Source organism: Aquila chrysaetos, chromosome 9 (genome assembly GCF_900496995.4).
Source record: "Aquila chrysaetos chrysaetos chromosome 9, bAquChr1.4, whole genome shotgun sequence".
Taxonomy (NCBI): Eukaryota; Metazoa; Chordata; class Aves; order Accipitriformes; family Accipitridae; genus Aquila; species Aquila chrysaetos.
The window spans coordinates 6,033,886-6,059,863 of record NC_044012.1 but is presented as its reverse complement, the minus strand read 5'-3'; the positions used below and the strand labels follow the sequence as shown (position 1 = coordinate 6,059,863).

The 25,978-nt window shown below is 42.2% G+C and overlaps 1 long non-coding RNA gene across 1 annotated transcript; it reads left to right on the top strand.

Moving 5' to 3' along the window:
* Positions 1 to 2,474: 2,474 nt before the first annotated feature.
* Positions 2,475 to 2,951, top strand: LOC121233566. Its single transcript, XR_005933279.1, has 2 exons — positions 2,475 to 2,646; positions 2,779 to 2,951. It is a non-coding gene; the product is annotated as an uncharacterized LOC121233566 (long non-coding RNA).
* The last annotated feature ends 23,027 nt before the right edge of the window (positions 2,952 to 25,978 follow it).

Below are 25,978 nucleotides of genomic sequence, written 5' to 3'. Positions count from 1 at the left end.
TATTCTGACAAAGAAAAGTAACAGTGTACATTGCATGTGTGAGTGTGTAGCCAGTAGGAGACAGCAGGCAAGCAAGGGCTATGAAAAGTTTAGCAGACATCATTACGCACAATATACTTCTTATTTGTCAACAACATGAACAAATTCTGGCACCACTATTCTTTCTGAATAGCTCTTGACCGCCCAAGTGGACCGTTCACATCATCTTGAGAAAGGCTTGAAGAGTACGGCCCCTGGTGAGCCCAGGATGGTCCGAGGAATGAAACGTTTGAGCACAACAGCTCACGTCAACACTGCTCCATGGACAACTCTCATTTCTTCAAGAGCAAGAAATTTGACGTTGTCAGGCGAAAGAAAACCTGCTGTTCCTGGAATCATACAATGCTTATGCTTGGTAAGAGCTCTCCCCAGTCACTTCACTAAAGTAATATGGCTGAGAACCTGTTTAATGGAGATTTCAGGAAGGATAGCGGCAATTCTGGGGCATGCAGTTATCTCTTTTCTTGCATCCATTTTATCTCATTGCCGCCTCCTAAACTTTGCTGGTTGTGAACATGCTTCTGGCTACAAGCTGTACTTCTACTGGCTCTGCCATTGCCTACAGTGCACTAGGTAATTGTACTCCACCAGGCTTAAAATACTGCTCACAACTGCTGCGTTCCCTCCTTCCAGAGATTAAAATTCAGAGATTAACAGTTTTATGGGTTCAAGGGCCAAGAGAGGTCAGCATGGGAACCAATTTCCCTCTCCTGAAATCAATTCCAAAGAACAAGGCAAGGAATAACATTCTCCTAACATGGTTCAGTGCCTGCGCAAGCTGCATCCGCAGACACCAAGCAGCCCGGCGTGGCTGTGGTTAGACACGCTCAGGGTGCTGCCGTGCCAAACTGCAGCTGGGTGCCGCGCCAGGTGCCGCGCTCCTGCGGCCTCCTTTGTGCTACTTCTGCGGTCACCGGATCCTGCGAGGGAGTTGGAAGTGAAGATGCATTGCTTTGTAGAAGTCCTCGGGTGGTTCGGCTCTCTAAAACACAGCGCCGGCGAGCACGCGAGCTCGGAGCACGCGAGCGTGATACGAGGAAGCGTCCAAAGTGTGGAGAGCCTGAACCGCAGCTGTAATTTTGGGAGTGCAAGGATGGCGTTAGGGGAGATTGTGCTTCTGCCAGCTCAGGCAGGCTGGGCCCCTTTCGCCAGCAGCCCCCCCGCCCCGCCAACGCAGGGCGTCTGTGAGCATGCGTAGGAAGCCCAAACAAAAACTTAAGTGGGGTGGAAAGCTTTTAAGTCTCTGGAAAAATGACATTATTTTTCCTCTAGATCTGTTTCTCAGTCTCTTCATGGTTCAGCCACACAAACGTGTCCCAGTGCAGAACTGGAGACAGTGAATCACATGGCCCCACCACCGCTGAAAACTCCTGGATGAACCACAGCCTTTGGTATGCTTCTCCCCCTTCTTTATCCGACACAGGAGGCTAACACTAGACTTGCTCACCACCAACATCCATTCACTCCTATGAAGTATTTTATCCCATGGTAGGGCCCCCAAGACCTCGCTGTCATCTTTTAAAACCCATTTAAATTGCAGCCAAAGAGCTTGGGCACAAGTACATTTCCCTGGGCGCTCTGATCCGGTCCTCCTTAGGGCATGACTTTCTGGGGAGGGTTCGCAGCATGGTTGGTGCAGGAAAACATGCTGTTCCTACGCTATGGAAAATGGGTGTGGTCTTGTAAAACCAGCGATGCCATTTTTTGTTAGCAAGGGTTTTTTTCACAGCCATTTACACCCCCCCCCCCCAAAAAAAAAAAAGAATTTGTGCACATTTCTTCTCCGCGGCTAAGTGTTTGCAAAGCCTGCCTTCCCGGCTTGTTCTGTACACTGAGCTTCTGTCTGCCTGTTTTGTTTTGGCTGTTCTAATTTACATAGTATTTCCTCTCCCTGTGTAGATTTCAAGGTTGCGCTTGGGTCAAGCTGTATCTTTTGCAAATCAGGATGTAAACAAGTCTCGATAACTCATGTGATACTGCTCTGCCCACCCCCTTTTCTGCTTGGGGTTTTTTTTTAGATTTATATTAGCATCAAAAATGATCCAGGATCCTTTCAAAGATCCAATTTCATACTTTCCAGCATCCAGCAAATTGGCTACATAGCAGGGAAATGCCAAGTGCTCTGAAATAACCATAGCAAAGCAAGCTATGATAAGAAGCCCAGCGCACCAAAAACTCACCAAAAGAGCAATACCCTGTCAACTAGAATTTGCTCATGTATTAAAAAGAGCTTGAATTTTAAGTTCAAACAGAAACATCTCCATAAGGACCTTTGCACGCACACACAAAAAAAAAGGGGGGGAAAAAAGGTTTGATTAGGGATGGAATAGGCTTAGAATAATTCAGGCTGGTGAATCCTTGCCAGCTCCACTCCTCCACACATTCCTGCCTGCATTCTGATCTCATTATGCACCGAGCGAGAGCGCGAGCTTCACTGGAACAGTTTTCACCCATCTGCATCCTCTTCTTACTTATCAAACTGAAGGAGGATGTATATTTATAACCCCCTTCGAGATACTGTGCGGATTCATGGTGCAAAGGCAGCGCGTGGCGTTTGTATGCTAGGCAGGGCGAAGGAACGGGATGGCTTGCGCACAAGATGCACAGGTGTATTCCAGTTCATCCTGTTTTCTGAAGCTGAGGCTTCACTTCAAATGGCTACATGAACTGCCCTAATGCCTTGCTGTTTCTGAATTAAGACCAAAGCTTATGCTCAAACACCAATTTTTCCTCCCACAGGCATTGAGCGTATCCGGATGTATCAAGTGAGGTCCCCTAAGGATCTGTCCTGAAACCAGGTCGATTCAGAATCCTCACTAATGACTCAGCTCATAGAAAGGACAGTGCAGAAGGTGCCGATGCTGGGGAAGGTTGCGAATGCTTTGAAAGACTCTTTCAGAATTCAGAACGGTCTTGATGAATTGAATAAACAGCCTTAAATCAAGCCAAGACATTCAATAAAGGCAAATGTGAAGTACTAAGTAAAGGAAGGAGAAATCAAATGAACAAATACAAAATAAGAAATAACCGGTTAAATAAGAGTACTGCAAAATGAGTGCTGGGAGTTACGGAGGACCCCAGGTGGAATATGACTCAACACCATGACACACTACAACAAAAAAAGTAAAGCTCATTCAATGATATATTAATAAGACTGATGCATGTCAGACATCGGAAGTAATTATTCCCTTTCATTAACCATCAGTGAAACTTCTCGTAGGGTGCAATTTGGAACACCATATTTTACCAAAAGTGCAGACAAATTTGAGAGGAAAACATCCTCCTATATGGAAAGGCTGAATTTTTTTCTCTATTTGTTTGGTCTGGAAAAGAGGAGACTCAGGAGAATATGATAGGAGCTTCCAACAAACAAGAATATGTGACAGATAACATAAGAATTCATTTAATTCAGAGTGAGCAATACATAAGCTATAATATTAGGAAAAGTTTTCTAAGAATAGTTAAGAGCTGCAGAAGGGTATCTGCAGGGTATCTCTGTGTCTGCCTAATTATCCTTGCCTCTCAGCATGGCTGATTATCCCAGGCTGGCTACACTGTGCCTGGCTGATAGTCTGTCCAATGTCAAAACCGGCTGCTCCAAGCTAGTTGTGTTCTCTCTGCTCCGTGCAACGTTTCGCAGCGCTACTCTGCATTCAAATGACATTGAGTTCCCTGCAGGACTGCATTGCTGTGATTCAGTGCTCGACCACAACAAGCGTAGCTGGTCCGACATTTCTTGCCTCACCTGCTCACGCCAGAACGGCGCAGGCAAGCACTACTCAGTACACGTTTCTGCCAAGGACACAAAAACACAAAGGGAAGCTGAGCACCGCATTAGCTCAGCGTGCAAGAAAAACCTATGGGGCCTGTTTCCAAATCCCAGGAAGGCAGGTCAGCCCACTTCATGAAGAGCCAAGGTATCACCAGGCAGGTCCCCGGCAGCGCCTTCTCTTCTCAGGGAAGCGCATCTCCCAACTCCTTCTCAGCGTTGAAGTTCACTGGCGGCCCTTATCTCACAGAGAAGCCAGATCCATCTACAGTTATCATTACAGAAAAGAAGGGAAGACAGCAATTCTTCAGCCACTTATGACAGTAAAAACATTTTTGCTTGTCTGGGCAGCATTCAGCACTCCACGGTTCCTGCGCTCAGACTCTGCCCATATACTCTACCCGCTTTAGCCGGCACAGCAACTTCATGGGACAAGTTTTTCCAAGTTCTCTCCCAGTCAGTACGAGGGAGCCTTGCTGGAATATCCAAGGTATAGCAGCCTTCCTAGGGTAAAGCAACATGGGCAAGCTGAGGGTCATGCCCAAAATGGAAGGCTTCATAGCAGAGGTATCACCAGACCTGCTGACTGGGAGCCTGTCAATCACTCCTTTACAGGTTACTGCCACGGGCATGTTTTCAGGGCTCTTCTTTGGGATGTGACAGCCCTTGTGAGAAGCCCAAAGGACCTCAGTAGTTGCAGAGAGGAACAAAAAATAAAACCTTCTTTGTCTCAGAGCTGGAATGCGACCCAATGTGTACATATGGGAAGAAATAATTGGAATAGACAAAGCCATGGGCAATTGGGCAGATGATGTGCCTGAGAACTATGAACATCTGTTGTGTGGTAAATATGCAACCATCAGCTTTTCTCCATAGTCTATAAACAAATTCAAATAAAAGAACAGGATGATAGCTTTTATTTATATGTAACTGTCTTTCATAGAAGTCCAGGAATTAACATGCCATTGTAAAATGCTAACTTGACAGATCAGCTCATTTGCAGACCACTGTTAATGCTCTACAGAGTGCATTTCCCCCAGAACAACCTGGATAAAATAGGGGATTCAGGGGATCAACTCTCCTCTGCCCACTCATTCTCTCTGAATCCCGTTGCCACCTCCCTCTTCTCTAACACACCACTTCTCAAGCCTGTGGGCACCCTCTCTGATGGATCTATTTCCTGCGTTGATCAGCTTCTACCTTGGATGTGTGGGTGTTGCTAGATCACACCACTCACTAGAGCTTCAAACAAGCAAATTCAGGCTTTGTCTCACTTTGCAGGAGCTCCCTAAACATCCATAGCTTCATCCTTCTCATTCAACTTCCTCATCTCTCTACTCTGCCATGGCGCCCATAAAAACAACTGTTTGGTTGCTTTGTGTGTTGAACAATATTGTTTTGTGGTTTCCTTGCACCCTCTACCAGTATCCTCTGTCATCCCTCTCCAGTACGTAGAGGACAGGCTTTCTGAAAGGACAACCTTTTTGTTCTGTGTATTTATAATACATGTATGTATATACATATAACACATATTTATAATGCCATCCAGAGGGACCTTGACAGGCTTGAGAGGTGGGCCCATGTGAACCTCATGAAGTTCAACAAGGCCAAGTGCAAGGACCTGCACGTGGGTCGGGGCAATCCCAAGCACAAATACAGGCTGGGCAATGAGCGGATTGAGAGCAGCCCTGAGGAGAAGGACTTGGGGGTATTGGTTGATGAGAAGCTCAACATGACCTGGCAATGTGCGTTTGCAGCCCCGAAAGCCAACTGCATCATGGACTGCATCAAAAGAAGCGTGACCAGCAGGTCGAGGGAGGTGATTCTCCCCCTTTACTCTGCTCCGGTGAGACCCCACCTGCAGTACTGCGTTCAGCTCTGGGGCCCCCAACATAAGAAGGACATGGACCTGTTGGAGTGAGTCCAGAGGAGGGCCACGAAGATGATCAGAGGGCTGGAGCACCTCTCTGATGAAGACAGGCTGAGAGAGTTGGGGTTGTTTAGCCTGGAGAAGAGAAGGGAGACCTTGTAGTGGCCTTCCAGTACTTAAAGGGGGCCTCCAGGAAAGATGGGGAGGGACTCTTTATCAGGGAGTGTAGTGATAGGACAAGGGGTAATGGTTTTAAACTGAAAGAGGGTAGATTTAGATTAGATATAAGGAAGAAGTTCTTCGCTGTGAGGGTGGTGAGGCACTGGCACAGGTCGCCCAGAGAGGTTGTGGATGCCCCATCCCTGGCAGTGTTCAAGGCCAGGTCGGATGGGGCTTTGAGCAACCTGGTCTAGCAGAAGGTGTCCCTGCCCACAGCAGGCGGGTTGGAACTAGATGATCTTTAAGGTCCCTTCCAACCCAAACCATTCTAGGATTCTATGATAATGCCTAGCACGGCCCAGTCTGTTCCAAAACGGAGGCTTGTGGGTGCTGCGGTAATAAAAATAAAGACATCACCATTAATTCACCTTCTCTTTCTATACAGGAAATTGTGATTGGCAGGAAGGATTTGGGTCAGACATGCATTTTGTGCTCTCATTGAAAGCAACAGAGCATTAGGAGATGTAACTGGCAATGTTTAAAGCTAGAAAGGACCCAGAAAAACAGTGACCAAAACTCGAAAATACACCCTATTACAAAGGTGGCAAATTACCATCACTGAAGCAATACTTTTATGTTGTTTAAACAAGGTAAGCACACTTCATTTAATCCAGCTTAGTGGCATACTGTCAACCACAGAGATATTTTATTACTATTAAATTGTTGCTTTTCATGAATAGATTCTTGGCCAATGGCTAAAGTAAAGCACCGGCAGAGTATCAGGAGCCTGCAGAGAGCTTAGCTGATAAGAGAATGGGTTAAAGAGAAACTATTCTTATTTGTGTGACAATCATCTTGTGAGAATATTTTCCGTCTGTGCTATTTTTGGTTCCCAGTCAGATCGTTCTTACAAAAATATGGAATTAGAATTTGAATACCGGCATAGTAAGAGCACTTTGCATGTCTGCCCACATACCCCTCCTCCCCCCACACACCTCCATCAGGGAGCTTCACTGCTGAGCAAGGTCAAATTATATCAATAAGGCACTGCAGGAAAATCTTTTACATTCCCAGATTGGTTCGAGACATTAAAACTCATCTCCTGGGATTTTCAAATCAAGGAATGTTGTTTATTTTAAGATTCACTGTAGCATTATATTTATGACTCATTAATCACCTTGGCTTGAAAAATCTATGTCAAATGAGGAAACTATTACACTTAGAAGATTTGCACAGAATGGCCAGATTCTGTCTGTCTTTAACCGCATGGTCTAATGGAAAGAAAAGCCTTCCTTTTCTGCACAGAGAATCTGAAATTACGGACAAGTCCCTGCAATTATGGACTGAGTTACTTAACCTTTCTGACACCGATTCTGTCCCACAGGTCTCTTTTGGGCAGGAGTTACTCTCAGTGTATGCTTGTGGCAGAAAAAGATTTACTGGAGCAGCTCAGGGAATTAATAACTTTTGGTGCAGCATGCACGTTCCTAGTATGGTTTTAGCTGTGCCTGCACACAGCTGCATTTGGCCTCATCTTTTATAGTACCCAGGACAACTTCAGCACAGCAGAAGGGCAGTGCAGGGTAGCTCATGTGCAACATCCCAAAACCGGACCTTGATAATGGACCCTCCTGATGCTGGGCTCTGGGCAGAAGCAAAGTCCCTACTGCACAGATATCCCTTGCTTGAGACAAGAGCCAAGGCATGATAGCACAAGCAGACCATGGGCAATTTTAGGCAGTGCAGTTCAGTTTTCTAACAGGACAGGTTAGCAGTCTGGTGCTGGTTATGCAGCAGCTGACCTGACCAGCAGGATGGGAGCCTGTATTTCATTTAAGACTTTGAAAAGGCACTTGACTAACTCAGTTTTGTTTTCCATTGATGTAAGTTTTAAAAATTAACCTCCCAAGGGAACCAGAGGATACATTTGAAAGTCTATTTATGTAAACAGCTAGAAAGGTCTGCTTGGTTTACTCCTGCTGGAGGTGATACTCCTGGTGAAAAATGTAATGCACTTCTTTATCTTCATGGTATTGAAAATACAAGGCATTGATTGTGCTTTCAGCAGAAGTAAAACCACCACAATGAAGTCAAACCTCTAATGTTGGGAAGGAACTGGGCTGCAAGCTTTGCTTATTGAGAAGTCATTAAAGCATCACATCTCTCCAGTAAACATCCATAAAAGACAGGGTAGAACATTGCTGTTACAGGACTATAAACCACATACCAATGAACAAAGACTTTACATTTACTGACTTTTCTAAGGCAGTTTTAAAATGTATCCTTAATTTGTCAATGAACATTCATATAACATTAATGTTAAATGCACAGTACTGATTAAGGAAAATTGTGAAATTATTGCTTTAGGTTTTCAAATCTCTTTCCAGATGTTAAGGAATCGACCCTTGTGCTAGTCAGTGAGCAATATGACTATTTGCACAGCACAGTAAACGGAAGCAGGAGGATGAAGCACCTTCCCTAAATTTTTTGCGGGCTACATCTGCACTCTGTAGAGCAGTATAGTCCTGGCAGTCAGATCATTCGGACCAGAGACCTGGTTGATATGGCTGCATTAGCCTGAAACTCTTTCACAACTATGGGTTTCCACAGATGTCAAGGTAGGGAAGAGAGAGATGCGCACTCCCAGATCTTGTCCCAGTGTGGAGAGTCTGGACATGGTCCTGGCTCCTTGAGCTCAGACATTGCCAAATGGAGAGGAACGAAAGCTAGGACTAGAATTCGTGATGCTCAGTTTGTGGCACTGTAGTTTACAACAGTTCCTTAAATGTCAAAAGCTTAACAGGAAGTTAATGTAAATTAATGAGAAATATTAAGCAATAGCACAGATGAAAGAAATGGCAGGTGTAGGGAACCAATCTGTTTTGCTGTGATTCTCTCTGAACTGTAAAACTCACTCGATCCACCTACAATTTAATTCTCACTTTCCTTCCAGTGCCTCAACTCTGACTTTGCCTAATTCCCAGCAGACATCAATGGGAAGGTCACCTCACAAAAAGAATTGTCGCTTAAGCTGTTGTTGCCTAACTGAAATGATATGACACAGGCATTCCACCAAACGATTATCAAACACCACATTCAGACAGTTTAATAAAAACTATTTGAGGTTTTGCGTACTACAATAATAGCAGTTCTTACCACTTATGGGCTCTCCATTGGCTCTCATGGCTCAGAGGTGTAGGAACTTTCGGATCATGGGTGCATGAGGCATTTCACAAGGCAGTGAGGTTCAGCACAAAACAGAGGTTCAGCACTGTCCCCAAAGCAAGACACTGAATGCAAACCCAAACCCCTGAATCCCAGCCCCTCAAAACCAAGCAGCATGCCAATGAAAGCAGCCCACGAAGCTTCCTGCCCCAGTGGCCTACATGGCTTATTGGAGAGCAAATTCAGGTAGCCAAGAAACATTTAGCAATAGGCAATGACAGCAGGTGGGGTGCAGAGCGGAACCTCTGCCCCAGAAACACAGATTCAGCAGAATGGCAGATGTCAAACTTTCACCCACTTGCATGTTCCTAGGAAGAAGTAGAACCCACTAGATTGAGTGACTTTTAAAATACCCACATCTCTGTGGGGAAGAAGTTCAGTGTAATAACTGCACGCGGTACTCCACGCTGGCTTTATCCAAGGACTCTCTTGGTCCACCCTACGAGTGCCTGTTTTAATCCACTTTGGAAACAGATTAAGCCAGCTCATAAAAAGGCAGTCATGATGTGGGATGAGAGTGCCACAGAGCGAGGCAGGGCGCAGCAGTCAGTGCACTTTATGTTCACATGCTGCCGCACCGTGCTATGATTTCCCCCAAGGGTTCCAGCAATAGGGTACAGGAAAGTCCCAGTAACATTTCACCTAGCAGTAAGTAGTTTCTACTAGACGTCATTTAGGTCTTTTTAAAGGCTCTGATTTGACTCATTATTTTACTTGTTCTGCTAAACTGAGGTCAACTCTATTTCTTCCGGACCTAAATAAATAAATGGATCTCAAGGCATCTTAGCAGTGTCCTATTACAAATACTCTCATTAGAAATGCAAAGAAAGGATTTGTAAAAAGAAATCTCCAAAACAGTGTCAAGGAAATGCCATATTTTTGAAACAGAAGTTTTAGGGTCTTTCTCCTTGTCAGAATGAACAGGTTCTTGTTTTAAGTTAAAACTAGTCATAAAAAGGATGTTTTGGTGAAGAGCCGCATTACTGGAGTTTTCTGCAACAAGCTGCTAAGAATAAAACTGTATTCATTTCCATTAAAGGACAAGAGGCTTTCAGGGGCAAAGGAGTAGTATTTGCTTTGTAAAGTACAGATCAGCTTTTCTGAAAACACTGGTTGAAATTATAAAACTGATGTGGTGATGCATACGGACACAACATACTTTTTAACTCACATTTTTTCAAGAGGTAGCAGTACCTCCTCCCACTATAGGCAGCAGGAGTTATAGATGAGCAGCACATCAACAAATCATGTCCTTTCAAAAATTAATGATATCAAGTGACAAACAAAACCCAAAGATCATGAATTGAACCTCAGGATCCAATAATTTCCAAATAGCACAGATAACAAGGTGTTTACCCCTGCATGGATATGCAGATACAAAAAAGGATTCCATTCCGCGGCCTGCAGGCTCTGTACAAAACTTCTGCCTTCGGCATGAGATTAGTTTACTCTAATTTACACCATCTACAAATAATCTCTAGGGGCTAAAAGGGAGTCAAAGGCAGGCATGGCAAACCGGCACCCTGCATTTCTCATAGGCACATCCCTTTTCCCTTGGTTTCCTGATTTTCCTGGCAGGAGAGAGAAAATGCTGATAAGAGTAGCAAATTCAGCTCTTTGACCGCCGTCCCCCATGCAGATAAGGAGACCCTCCCTGGATCAACGACACCTGCTTTCGACACAAATGTACCTGAGAGATTAGACACAAAGTGGCCTCATTAGATGCGCGTAATCTACTTTAGATCTCACAGGAAAGAGGAGGCACGAGACTCAGTTTTGAAAATCAGCTCGCTCTGTCCCAGTCCTGCAGTGCCTGCATGCCCCAAAGTCGTATCAAACCCAGAGGGCCTTTTGTCTTCTCTAGAGCCAATCTCTAAGGCCACAGATTCTGCTGGGTTTGCTTTAGCTTGGATATGTAGTGTCAACACAACAGCAGCTCCGGCTGCACACAGATTGGTGGAGAAAGTAGGTCAACATGAGACAAGCTGTTCTCAGAGTAGCGTTTCTCTCTCCTCTCCCTTCCCTCTTTGTAAATGAAGAGTGCTAAACTAGTTGCTTTGAAAAGCACATAGGCGTTCACCCTGTCAAACAGAAGTAGAGCCATTTTGCTGACTATGTCGCAGTTCTAGACAATTATTTTATTATGCAATTTAGAACAATGTGCCATGTTTGTAATAGGCTTCATAGGAGATGCCACTTGTTAGTACTAAAATTCAAATTAATTACCAAAAAGCTGTTTTGAGTATTAGAAAACAAGGGGCGTATGTAAGCAAGACTAAAATAATTATAAATATTAAACGAATATTCATGAAAAATGCAAATTTTTACACAGGTTCATGTTTTTGGGTGGCAGAAAGTGAGTTTCACAGTTGTATGTTAAAAGAACAGTCAGAAACTGCGTTTTAACTCGGAACACGCTGTATTCAGTGAAAAGGTCTTATCAAACAAAAAAACTATTACAAAACCATAGAATGTATGTGACCTGCCTCAACTAGCAGCACTGCTCAACAGACGTGGATCTGCAATGTGCAGAGATGCATTCTCATTTTTCAAACCTGATTTACCTTTACAAATAACTACCCAATTATGCTCAGGTGATAAATACAAAGAAGGAAGTGAGAAGTGCCCATGGATGGATTAGTCACCAGTCAATCAAAATGAGCAAATTAATCCAATATACGATTTATCTCCCATGCACACTCTGAATTATATTGGGAACTTTTAGAGAGTAGATTGGCGACTCCTTAAACTTCTCTAGGTAGTTTAACCATCTCCCTATATAAGTCCTGAGACTCCCATCCTTAGAAAACAGAACAAAACATCACTATAAATTTATGCATGTCAATAACAGGCATTACCTTGAAAGGGCTCTCTCTCAAATCATATATATGATGGAAGTACTGAGGGCAAGAGTTGTACTACCAAAATTCTGTCTTACTTCCCTAATTCAAGAAATCCCATTCATTTCAACAGGACTATTCATGAGTTAAGAAAGCCAGATTTGGAGCTGGATCCCATTCAAGTCCCCTGGAAGTCAATGGAGCCACTCTCCATGATTGTAAAATGAGAAGGATTGGGCTTGTGCTCATGTTTAGTATTGGATAGGTATTTTTCCATGGTACATATTTTTCCTATATATAATGCAAATTTTTCTCTTAATTTCTTTTTCCTCTGCTTAGAGTATTACTTGTTGTAATGAGCATTAAATCCATCTTGGTTTTATCATACCCTTTGAGTCTCTGCATAAATACTTTGGCAAATTTTCCCCTTAATTACTACCCAGTGTTCAAGGGAAAAGTAGCCATAACTTGTTTCACCTTTGGACACAAGCTACCTTTCAGGCAAAGCTTCAGAAGAAGAAAGCATTTTCTCTTTTGTTCTAAAACATTACAGCCATTAGATCCATTACTCTTACTGGGGCCAGTGACAAATCCCCCACTGTCAGTCAAGTCAATGGGACCAAACATGGATGCAGAAGACATGGGAATAGCAAAGAAACTTCTTTTTCATGCAATACTTCTGGTGCAAAGACCTGTAGGGGAAAGTGCTGAACAGCGAGTAAATGGAATTTTATCTTCAGGGTAGCTGTTTATTTATTTACAGTACTGTTGTGCTTGTATGGTTCAATCATGGACTGGGACCCAATAATGCCAGGTCTTGTACAAACAAAGATCAAAAAGAGAAGGCCTGCCTCAAAGAACACTCTTATATATATAGTTTACACACACAAGAGAAAGAAACACATGATAGTTTATCATCGTAATAACTGTATAGACAAGGTTTCAAGTAAACGAGGGGAGAGTTGACTATTGCAGCAATACTATTTCCAAAGAAATTTCAGAGTAGCAATTAAAAAGGGGTTTTTTTGAGCAATGTGGAATATGCTTTAGCCAGATCTAGTCTGTAAGCGTCTTATTTAGTTGCTGTTACATTACTCAAATTACTGCCTTGAGGCTCCAGCCAAGATCAAGCCCAACTTCTGGTAAACAGACACTATGCCTTACATATATCACCAAGTAAGACACAGGCTCCACCCTGACATTGAGGTGCTGGAGCGCTTCCAAAGAAGAGCAATGAAGCTGGTGAAGGGTCTAGAGCACAAGTCCTATAAGGAGCGGCTGAGGGAACTGGGGCTGTTTAGCCTGGAGAAGAGGAGGCTGAGGGGAGACCTTATCGCTCTCTACAACTACCTGAAAGGAGGTTGTAGCGAGGTGGGTGCTGGTCTCTCCTATCGAGTAACTAGCGATAGGACGAGACGAAACGGCCTCAAGTTGCGCCAGGGGAGGTTTAGATTGGATATTAAGAAAAATTTCTTCACCAAAAGGGTTGTCAAGCATTGGAACAGGCTGCCCAGGGAAGTGGTTGAGTCACCATCCCTGGAGGTATTTAAAAGACGTGTAGACATGGCACTTAGAGACATGGTTTAGTAGTGGACTTGGTATTGTTAGGTTAATGGTTGGACTCGATGATCTTACGGGTCTTTTCCAACCTAAATGATTCTATGATTCTATGAAAAGGTTACAAGACAGGTACAAAATTATTCCCTAACTTCAGCAGTGACACACTTATCTGAGTAATTCCCTCAACTGATGAGATTTAGGCAGCCTCCGTGGGAAGGACACAGTGAAAAGGGTCACACAAACTGACCTGGTTGTACCCTAGGTCTCCAGGAGCACAGCTCAGAAATGTTGGAAATGAGAATATCTCCTGTTCAGTTATATTTTTTGCTTTACTGTAGTCAGCGTCAATTGAACTTCACAGTTAACTTACCCATATTTTTTCTTTGCTCCATCTCCCCTTTACTTTTAGCAATTGTGGTTGTGTTTTCCTCTATGATTTGTTTAATATCAGAGGGGCAGAAAGAGAAAAAGAGAGATACTTGATCTGATGTGGGAACACTTTCTCCTTTGTATCAAAGAACCATCTGCTAATTTACAAAATACAAACAAAGTTACTGGATGTGCAAGAACCCCTGATGGGAAGCCAGGCACAAACAGTGCCTGTACCACGTCAAGGAGTGCTGTGTTTATTCTGGAATGCACAGCTGTCTGGGTTGCTTTTATCTTTGGGTATTTTTCCTTCTTTTTCTCATTTTATTGATCTAAGTTCAGCATAGTGAATAAGCTCTAGCAAAATAATAAATACAGAATATTTATAGAATGCTTTTCCTACTGTAAAAAGCACTTTTCTAGACAGAAACAGAAATCATATGGAGCGGCAACTATTCTGCAGGCTGGTGCAGGAAAGGTTGACAGCCCTGCCTCCTCCAACCTCACTGTTTTGAAGCCCCGGTCTCTGTTGACCCTCTGTTTTCTGAGCAGTTGGGTGACAAAAGAGTCAAGTTAGTCCAACAGCTCTTTTCATTCTCTCTCCCCGCCTCCTCTGTGCACCGGGCAGGGCAAGGCACAATGCAACATTCAGGAAATATCTCAACCTTGTCCTTTTTCAGTTGTTCTGCAAGTGAGAAATAGGAAAAAAAGAAAAAAAGAGAAGCAAGAGATACCTCCCATGCTCCTAATCTGCAGCAAGCAGAACGACATGCAGCAGTTACTGTGGTCAGCCAGCTCACTGTGGTCTCACCACAGATTGTGAGAACAAATGTCACCCTCCAGAAGACAGAGAAAAGAAATCATCCAGAGTGAATTTATGTAAAGTAGTTACGTTAGCAGCAGTGTATGTTTAGTGTTCACACCTTCTTCTTAATTTCAGCTGGTACTGAGGTTTTAAAACAGCTAGAAATATCTAAATACCTGTAGACAGACCTGCAAACCTGCTTCCTAAAAACTGCAAGTCTGTATGGCAAAGATAAGGCTGTGGGCAAAATACGAGTAACACAATACTCAGAAAACAGGCTACTGAATGACCCATTTCTTACAAGCTGGACTAAAATGCATTTAAACAGCGAGGTTTTTGGGTCTATGTTTTCACATGAATTTAGCATTTGAGGATCTTACCACGCTGACAGGCCTGAAAGGTAGCACAGAGACAGCAGCAAGAATAAACTAAACACATTTTTCTCTTCCTCGTGCCTCAGCTCAGGTGAAAAGAGAAAAAAAAAAAAAAAAACAACAAAACATTTCAAAGAAGTCAGAATCCCTAAGGGAGTCTGTGTAGACAGTGGAGTCTGGCACATAGGGCCAACCTGACATAGTGCAGCTCTGCAGTACAGCACACCTATATTAGCAGAGACATAGGTCCGTCTGAAAGCAGCTTCCCCTTTTCTGAACCCAGACGGACTCCCAGAAGGACAGGAGGGTGTTTTCTGGGTCACGTTTCCCAAGCCTGATGTGTCTGGGAGTAGGTCGCAACGTGCCGGCTCCCTGTCTCTGTGCCGGTGGCACGGAGATGTGCTGTTTGGAGCCACTCCAAACTCAGGCTTTCTGTGCAGACTGCCGATAAGGATGTCAGTTATAGTGACAGGCTCTTTAGCTATGGACATGGGCCCATCAGAAGGCAGACAGAGGTCACCAGGCTCACCGTACACAGCATATGTGGAGAGTTGTTGGTGGTAACAACTTCCAGGCACCAGCTTCAAGGATATGAAACAGAGTCACAGAAGCCCTGACAATAGTGTCAACTCTGATGCGCGCAATCATGTATTTTTGAAAAATAAATTTTAATTTAAACTTGCAACTAAAGTCAGATGCATTGCAGATATGCAACTGCAAAAATAAAATCAGGAAGCAAATCCACTGTGTTGTAAAATCCCAAGATGCAAATGGAACCAAATGACTATGAGACTGCCCAGTGTCTCACAAAAGCAGGTCTAAAATTAAGAAGCCCTTTAAATATTGCAATAGCGTCAGATACCACTAATGAGTCCATGCATGTAGGGATGTGTATGCTTACACACGCGTCCTGCTGGTATGAATAAGAATCAAGTATGAGTTACAGTTTGTCACCTAAGCTGGCAGTCCAAGTATTCCTGCATAAATTGCCATAGTTAAACCAAAGACTCATATTTCCTGAAAAGTAGATACATGCTGGATCAAGAATGGACATTTCAATATGTAACTTATACATAATAAACAATAAAACTCTATTTTCTATGATGTTTGAGACAACTATTCAGTAACCTGAAGCTATACCTATGCTAATATTTGCTGTGTATGTGACAATGTAATTTCTGCATTCCTCTCCTTCTCTTCCATCCAAAAAACACATGGGTTGACCGAAAAACAGTAGAAGCGAACCTGGATCCAGTGCAAGCAGCACAAGTTCTGCTAATTTATAGGAGACAACATTTTACCCAGTATATTTTAACAAATGGTCCTGAGAGTACAGCAATGTCCAATCCACTGACCTTTCAACTTCCTCTTAGTGGAAGGGATGCCGTCAAGCCATGAGTACTACTGTGCAACATATTAGCTCATTTTGCTGTCTAAATTATCGTCTGCATCAAAATACAGATTGAATGCTCTGCCAACAGTAGCTCTGACAACAGTAAATGGCAACACACAGGTGCTGGTTTTGTGTTACCTCCCAGGGCAGGCTGTCCATATTCTCCATGCACACATGGTAAATCTGCTCACACCTGAGTCCCACACCATCACGGAAACCTTCATAGGCGCTGTGGAGTGCCAGCATAGGAATCCTATGAACAAAAAATATTTACATCCACCCCACTTTTAGAAAGCTACAAATGTTTAATGAGTGCAAGCTAGCATAGCTTTCCAGAAGGGTTAAAAAGTTGATTTCAGATAAAGCCCTGTCACCAACCTTTTTTTCTGTTTTTACAAGGAAAACCCCCATTTTCAAGAAATGCTCCAGTATTCTAGGGTATTTAAGTACCCTGCAGTATTTCTACCATTTCCAGGACAGTTCCCATGAGCTTGATATAAAGCTCATCTGACATAAAGAGTCCTTGCAGGTGCCATTATAAAAAATGTGAGCTTGGAATGGGAAAACACTGGCTATGATTCCTACAGACCTGAATGGGAGAGTTTTAAAGATTAATTTTAACCAACATAATTTCCTGGTTTGTTTTCAGCATTCCTGCAGAGAGATTGTGTCATTCATCACTCAGAAGTATTCAACATTTTCTATTTTATATTATTTCTATAATACAGAGTCTATTCACTCAAATATCCAGGCTATCATGTAACATCTTTCTCCCTCTGAAGGGACTACGCAGAATATTCGAGGCTGGAGCTGCTTTAAATAGTTTCCATTGCTCTGTGTACACAGCATATGATTTTTCCCTACCATCCTCCAGCACTTTTCCATTGCAGCCTTCAAACGTCACACAGTGCCTTATGCACCTATCAACTCTCATACACAATGGGTAAATTTTAGTTTCACTTATGTTGGCATAATCCCGCTAAAGCCAGAAGGATTGCCTGGGTTTATCTGAGATCAGAAGACAGTCTCAAGTTAGGCTGAGCTACGTAAGTGTTTGGAAGGAGCAATTATGTTCTGCAGCGAAAGACAAAGGTTTCAGAATTTAGACTGACATAGGAGTTAATATTCCCCACACATGGACATACTAACTACTGTTGCTACTTGTCCTTGGGAGATATTTTTGCTGAGAATGTACTTTTTTGCATAGGATAAAGCAAAATTGCTGATAATTGAGAGATTTAATAAATAAAATCAACATTGCATCTGATATCATTAACAGTAGGGAGAGTGGTCTTTCTGGATAATAGCGATGTATTATGGCAGAATATCCAGGTACTATCAGTGATGACAGATTAAATAGATTAGAAGAGAAGAAAGAAATAAAATTCAACCCAAGCTCTTACTGCAGCAGCAATGAACTAAAATTCTTATTCTCTTCTTGTCCCAAACGACTTGGCATTGCTTGGGCTCTCAAACAACTGTCATATTTCACACCAGAAATGCTGCATTCCAGTTTAAGTTTGTGTTTTAAATTCAGTTTTGTAAAGCATTGTGGGATTTTCCAGACTGAAAGGCATCATATATAAATTTAAAATATTATTATTATTTCAACATTATTTATGGATACCATCTGTTCGTAACTCTGTTACTGTCTCTTTTTTTAATGTTCTTATCACAGACTGCCTTGCTTATTACTTGCTAAATTGGTCAGAATTCAGTTCAAGCTATCTTTGAGTTATATGTTTACCTCAATGAGTGCCTGCCAAGAATGATGTTTATGGCATATCTTGCATTGATTTTAGAATTTCTGAAAGTAATAAAGCACTGAATGAGGTTCATTTCTTCGCACAAATTAGAATCTGTCATATTAATAGAGTAATATAATCCTGTCATCGCTTCTATTTGTTTCTTTCATCAGACTGATCGGAAAGAGAAGTTAACTTCACATTCATTTAGGCTGTTTGTTTAAAAGGCCTACAGGAAGCTGTTGGTTTATTTTTTAAATCTTCAGGAATAATCATTCCAAACCTGATTCTGCTACTCCTTTGTGTAAAGCAACCTTATTCTATAAGCCGCCAGGCTGGCGCCCACGAGGCTCCTCCGGGGCAGGGCACCGCTCATTGCAGCAAGAGGACAGGACCAAGTTCTTCATCGCTTGCAGTGACAACGTTGTGAACGAAAGGCGTGCATGGGAGGATCCCAGTCCCCGTTGCCTTCTCCCCTGACCCTGCTCTGAGGCGACAGGGTGGGCTACGCTCCATTTCTTCCTGGACACAACATCTGGTGTCTGGGTAAAGATCACGCAGGTCCCCACCTCCGCTCTTCCATGACGCTCTCCACAGCGGCGCTTGGTGGGGTCGGGATTACGACTCAGCACTGGTTAACGAGATGCAAAGGGCACAGTACTTCTCTCATTCCTGGGAGGGTGACGCTTGCATACCATTACGGTTCTGCCTACAGTCACTTTTTAGTCCGTATTTACTCTTTTAAAACCTGCCCAAAGTATAAACCTTTACATCAGCTGTTGTCACGTCAGCTTTCACAAGCTTGATGCAAACAATAATGAACAATTCAGGGGAAAAAAATCTCCGAATAGATTAGTGAGGTTTTATTAGAAACTATGCAGCAGATTCACCAAATAAACTATTACCCCCACCAGCAGCCATTGCCACACTACAGCTGCCTGGAATTTTTATTTTCTTGGTTTTAACTTCATAACTCCACTTTCCTTTTCCTTCTTGCTTCCTCTTGGCTGACATATTATATAGCTGCTGAAATGATCCTCTAGCCAGGAATGCTGGATGAGCGGCTGCCTGTGGATTGGTGCCAACACTGCACTGGAAACTGGAAAGCAGCACAGACTGGCTTGCACCCGTGTCTCCTTCCAGACACAGATAAAAAAACCAGAGCTCCTCGTTAAGAGACTGCTGACCTGTGAACTCAAGATTTTCTCCGACCTGCCCCTGTGGACACATCAGCATTTTAGGGAGCTGCACACTACCCATACATGATGCCAAGTTGAGCTTCCTCCTTCTCTTGCTGGGTTTTGAGAATGCCAGGCTGAGATCTGTGAGGCATCAATTACAATCCTGAATGCATCTCTCAAAATAAATGTTTTGTGCATTTTTGTAGCAGATCACCCAATAATAGCACATAGCTCAAGCAACTAACAGAGCACAAGTCCGCTTCCAATGTGTCAGATAATAATTGTGCTGTAACACCACAGTGCATACATGAATAAATACAATTCTAAATTCAATGAGATATTTTCCTTCTGCTGCTCCTCCTGCCGCAAATGAATACACCAGCAATTAATTACTGTGCTCAGCAACTCCCTGCAGCAATTGTGTAATAGATTCATTTCAGTCCCTTGTCTCGTAACCTTTCATAGAAGTTTCATGGGTCTGGAATGGCAAACATAAAAATATATGTTTTTGTTCATTTAATGTTTGTAAATGTTACAGCTCTCAGATACCAGCCATAACTTTCTCAAAGTTCTGCTCCACTTCTTATAAATGCTACAGTATATTTGAATATTAGGATCATTTGAGCTCCCAACTAAGAGTAATGGATCTTTCTCAATCAGAGATATTTGCATGTTACATTTTATGGTAAAACTTATTTATATTTAAATTAGTAACGTATGAGAAATAGTATGATATTAGCTCGTACTAGCTGTCAAACATTTAGGTGGTTAGGACTACACCAGTATATCCTGGCCTCAGTAAAGTCACTGGAAGTTCTGCCACTGACTTCAGTAAAGCCGGGATTTCACCTAAGTCACTATTTGTGTATCATTAAAAAAAAATAAGAATTGAAACTAATATGCTGTCCTTGCCCCTCTGCTTCTTTAAACAATTATTTTTAGGATGCACCATTTAATGTTGCTGAGCACTTCAGGCGTTTCCATATCAAGAAAACCACAAAGCTATTTCCTGATCATATTTTGCAAGCGTTTCAAGTCCAGTGAGGTCATGTGCGTAGGGCTGACAACACAGCACGGGACGAACATTGAACAGACACTGCCTAAGCGATGAAATGCAATGCAATACTACTAGTGTCTTGATGACAATATTATCTGCTGTTGCACAGATGTCTCAGAAGAAGCCAACTTTCTCCAGTTCTCCTGGGCAAATGCAAGTCCAAGAGGGGAAAGCACAGGAAGTAGGCAAAAATAGGTGGGGGGAGCAATCCGAAATCCAAGCTTCCTGAACCTGAACTGAGTCCAAAGATCCTTGGGTAAATGACTTTCCAGGCTGAATGAGCAGCGAGAGTAGACTGGCAAAGCTGGAAGATAAACCTCCTGAATCTTAAAGACCAGGTTTCAACTGTGAATAGTACCACATATGCAATATACCAAGAATAATTAATAAGAAAAAAAGAAGTCTGAGCTTTCTGACTGGAAACATAGCATGGCTCTGTGCTTAGAGTAACAGATTGGGACTCAATTCTGTTTCTGCTGCTACTGGGCTGTACAACCACTGTTGTCTTCAATGTCATCCTTCAAGACAGTGACTCTCCCAGCCATATGTATAGTGCCCAGCAAATAAAGGCTTTACAAACAAATTACTGAAAATAAATAATTCATACCAAAAGTTCTAAGGTGCCCCTTAAGCCAAGACATCAAGAATAGGATTCCCATGAGTTAAAACTAGTCATAAAGTAAGAATCAAATGCTCATGAAAAAGATTATTAAAAGTGTTTCCCAAGTTCTGTCTAGCTTTGCTCCTCACATCTCTGCTCAATGAATACTCATGCAGCTCTGACTAATTTATTAAAGCTGAGCTCAAGACTACACAGGACACATACTAAAGTCTGCTGTCCCTTCTCTAAGGATAAGTCTTTAATTTGGTTATTTCAGTCTGTTAGGTATCTAGATAGTGCATCCCAAAAATGGAAGAAAAACTGAATTTCCCTCCTGCTGAATAGTCTCTGGCTTAGTCTTTTTGAATATAAAAGCTGGCAATGCACTGGGTTTAGATCCAACCATATCCTTAAACTGGACTGCACAGTGACTAGAGATACTTCTGGACTTGGCATTTGCTTCTGTAAGCTGAGGAATGGCCACAGTCCCTTAATACCACTGTGCAGCTTTCTCGTTACAGTTTGCAATAGCATCTCTAGTTGACATTTCACAATTTCACAGTGGGATTTCTCTCACTTTCTTGATCCATGTAGGTGCCTACAGTGACTGAAGTCTGCCTTTGAGGCACATGGGATTTACCAGTCTTGACTCCACATTTTGCAGGGCTTAGCCAGCCACTTGGCATATTCCACCGAGGACAAGAGCCATCACTCACAGACTGGTGACTTGGCTCACCAGGGATGATAAGCAATACTGCATGCTACTGAGTGACTTCACTAATGGTGTCTGGAGACCATCCACTGTGGAGATGCAGTCCTTTATCTCTGCAGTTATTCATTGATCTTCATTTACAACCTTTGCAGAGAGGCCTTATCATCCACTCTCAACGCATGGGGCTCCCACGGGCCACTGCAGCCACTCCCCAGAGAACTCAAATAAATAAAGTCATGGTTATTGTCTATCTATCTCCAGTCTTTCTCCAAAAACAGCAGACTACAGTAGATGCAGCTACACTGCATCTGAAATACAGAGAGATTCAAAACTTGTTTCCAGCTGGCATCTGTCTAATCACTTCTCCACTTAAAAAAAACTGGCACGTAACTGCTGCTCTTCTCTTTGTATCTAAATCCTCAAACTTACATTCTTATTGTAGAGATTTAGTCAATGGAGTCAGGCTGATTAAAAAAAAAGTTTTTTGCACATCACATCAAAAAGCAATCTTTCAAAGAAGCATGGTTTGTGAAAGATTTTGTCCAGTGTTAGTGCATTACTAACCACTCTTCCATGCTTCCTGGGCCTCTGGAAACAATTGAAACCTCAGAAAACACAAGGGATATGTCCTCATTTTCGGTTATATTTTCTTTATAGGATGGCAGGTGAGTCAGAGTTGAGACTTCATTTGTGCAGGAAGTCTATGGATCCAACTTTAATCATCTGCAAATAACAGTAAGGCAGAATAACAGGAATGAAATAACCATAGCGTTGATTATCAAGAGATCCCATATTTCTGTACATCTCCACGTAACCTTAGTTCATTCATTTCAGTCTCCTCCTCCATATAGAGGATAACAGATCACAGAAACATTGTGGGAATTAATTACTTAATGTCCTTACTTTGCCTTTGAAAGTGTAAAGCTCTCTTTTGCCTAACAGTTTAGGTGGATGTCCAAAGGGATTTACAAAAGTACTTAAGCAGGTTAAATGCCTACATCCCACTGACTCTCAAAGACTTTCCATAAACCTGACACTATAAATGGGAGTAGCAATAAGGGAGAATGTCACTGTTGCCCCACCTCTATAGTGGCCAGGACACTGGAACAGTTTTTCAGATTCTCTTCTGATGACTACACCTTAGTCACAGACAGCCTATTTGCTCCTGGCTGACACACTGATTTGAAGTAGGTACCTATCTGGCTCAATGTCTTCCATGTCTCAAAGCAATACCTAAAATCAACAGGAAGCTTAAACCCTTAAGGTGCTACTGTCCAGACAGGGTTTGTTAGCTGAGTGAGACTAACTGCTAAACCAAATGCTGGACACCAACAAAATGTAGATGTACAATGACATTAATGTGGTGCAGGGGTACAATGTGCCAGGTGCTCTGCTGTAGCTACCAAATTGTTTGAATTTGTCTTGGATTACCCTGTGTCACTGCAGCATAGCTGGCATGTATAGACTCCAATAAGCAGGACTCGTCCCAAACCAGGGACAGCAATAAACTGGCCATAAAGGCTCCCTAATTGTATTAAGCTGCTGTTGTAACTGGTTCAATTTCTTCTGTCTGTTAAATGCTAGTTAAGACATTGCTTCTGAGTTGCGTTCACCATCAGCTCAGAGATCTTGTAAAGAGGGTTCAGAGATGACAAAACTAGCTGGGCTTTTCCAATAAATACAGCTGTTCAGCCCAGCAACCCAGTCTAATATGACCAAAGGTGTGCGTGGAGACTGAACAGACCCAGCTATAAGCTACCTCCCCTGAGTACAAACATAGCTGCTGTGTAGGTCAAGGCCGGCTGCCCACAAATATTCTCTCTTTCTTGGGTAGGTTTTGCAGTCTGCATTGAACTGTCCATAATGTGGCAATTTGGGGCTACCTGCACCCAAGTGAACTGGTTTCCAGTGTCTAACATAAGCCTTACCCCTGGAGCGAACAGCGGATGTACCCTACCAGCAGTTGGGAGTTAGAAAACTGGTTTTGTCATCAGACAGGCATAGTGAAGGATAAAAAAAGAGGCTTAAATTACACTTTAAAATGAGCTAGAGAAATTGGCTAGTGCAGAATGCAGCAAATGCTTTACTCTCTGGTACACAGTGCATCTTACTAGGAGCATAAAATGGTAGAGCTCAGGGTTTTGTCCGTTGATGATTACATGTATCCAGGTGGAATTTGAATTTTATAAGCCTGCAAGCCCAAATTGTCTTAGGAGCTGTCTGTTTAAAAGAACACATTTCTCTTTGCACATTTTGGTCAGCACTGTAATCAAGGGAGCCACATATGCTGGATCCTATTCAACTTAATAGATAGAAATTTGGCAGTAGAGTGTTCTCCATATGGGGTTTTCAGCTGTAGAAAAGCTTCTGCCTTTGCTATAAAATAGATTGGGATTGTTCCTTTCCAGAGTAGGCTGCCTCTTCATCTAGGTGGCTGTAGAGAACTGGATTCACATGCGACCTGGGTCTTTATGTGGAAATGAGCACTAGTAAAAAAAAAAAAAAAAAAAACCCCATGCTGGCTTTCAAAGGGAGTTCGTGATGTTCCCCTGAAATTCAAGGGAGTTATTACCCATTTTGCCTTGATTGTATTTTGGGGTTAAGTTTTACCAAGAGCACCCAGGGAAATAGACTGGCACATCCCTCAAATATAACTTGTAATGAATAAATGTGTCTTTCCAGTCACTGATCTAACTGTGAAGGTGCAGAGTAGGTTGGAAGGTTCGGTGGTCTAATTAAAAAAATAGACCATAGAACATCACATGCAAGTTATTTCACCAAACAAAATTATACTGGGATAAATGTACAAATACATTTTCTCAATATACTGCAGGTATAATGGCTTCATTGTACAGGCACAACTTAACTTTCCCATCAAAACAAAGAAGTTTAGCCTGAAATAATTAATTTGTGTAGGCAAAGCCTAACATTTCCATAGTTGCCAAAGGGAAAGCAAAGAACAATTGTAAGGACAGGAAAAAAAAAACCCTCACAATGAGATCGCTGGGAATAATTCCAATAGCATGAAATTAATGTAAATCACAAATAGCTCCTGTGAAGCTAATATAAGAATCTGTGAGAAACCAGAATCAAGTCCAATAACCTAAATATGAATCACCAAGGAAAAAAAAAAGCATGACCACAACAGAGAGATTTAATAATATATTAAATTAAGATTAACACTGAATGATCACTAAAGGAATAAATACTTCCCTAATAATATTCAAGTCATATGATAGTAGTTTCTTGCAGGAATGGTCTAAGTCTCAATGGTTATGTTGTCTCAGCAAATCTTATGGAAGCTACACAGTCCAAATGGATTCCATTATAGCTTTCAAAAGATGCATCCTTCCCAGCTGGGTAACAGTTACCTAGTGTAACAGATGGCAACAGGAACGTTATCGGGTAAAGCAGACATATAGGAACCTACCTAGAATCTGTTTAACGCTCCTGCTCCATCACTCTAAACGTTTGCAAGTCTCTTGTCCTTAAATGGCTGTTTCGCGGCAGCTCCTCAAGGAAGAATAGCTAGGAGCCCAGCATGGCTTGCACAATGCAAGCAATTACAATTCTTTCACTGCTGCTTTTATATAATTGATATAATTACTGGGTTTAGGTTCAAAATTAATAAAAACCACATACAACTCATTGGAGGATTTGTTCTTCAAGAATATGTTAAAATTATATTTGTGCTCACTAAAAGAACTGAAAATATTACCCTTAACTAGTTTATTTCAGACACTGGTTCATTCTTTGAAGGTGTTTGTGTCTTTGCAACAGAGGTTGGGATGAATTAGAATATATATAGCGTATTCTGAGATGGTGTCTGTGTTTTCTCAATACTGCCCTGCTTTGGTGAGGCATTGGCTTTTGTTGTCTAAATGGGCTCAGATATGTCATTCTTATTACCAAGGCTTATTTAATTCATTTACTAGGTCATTGCTTGGGATAATATATGCAAATTGTACGTATTAAGAGTGATATGAATTACATCAAGCATTGCCATTTATGTGGAAAATTCATCAAATGTTAATGTAAAATCTATAAATAGAAAGAATAAAATAATAATAAAACATGAATGTGCAGCAAGCATAAAAAATGAAGATCCTTAACTGCCCATTTATTAAGCAAATAAGGACAGCATATCCTTAGCCAGTGAGCAAAAAAGGCAACAGAAAATGACTGTGTGTTCTAGTGACACTGATAACCATTTAAATCAGGTCCCCAGTATTCTGACAGGGTATGTGCTTCTGAATGGGGAAAATGAAAATACATATCA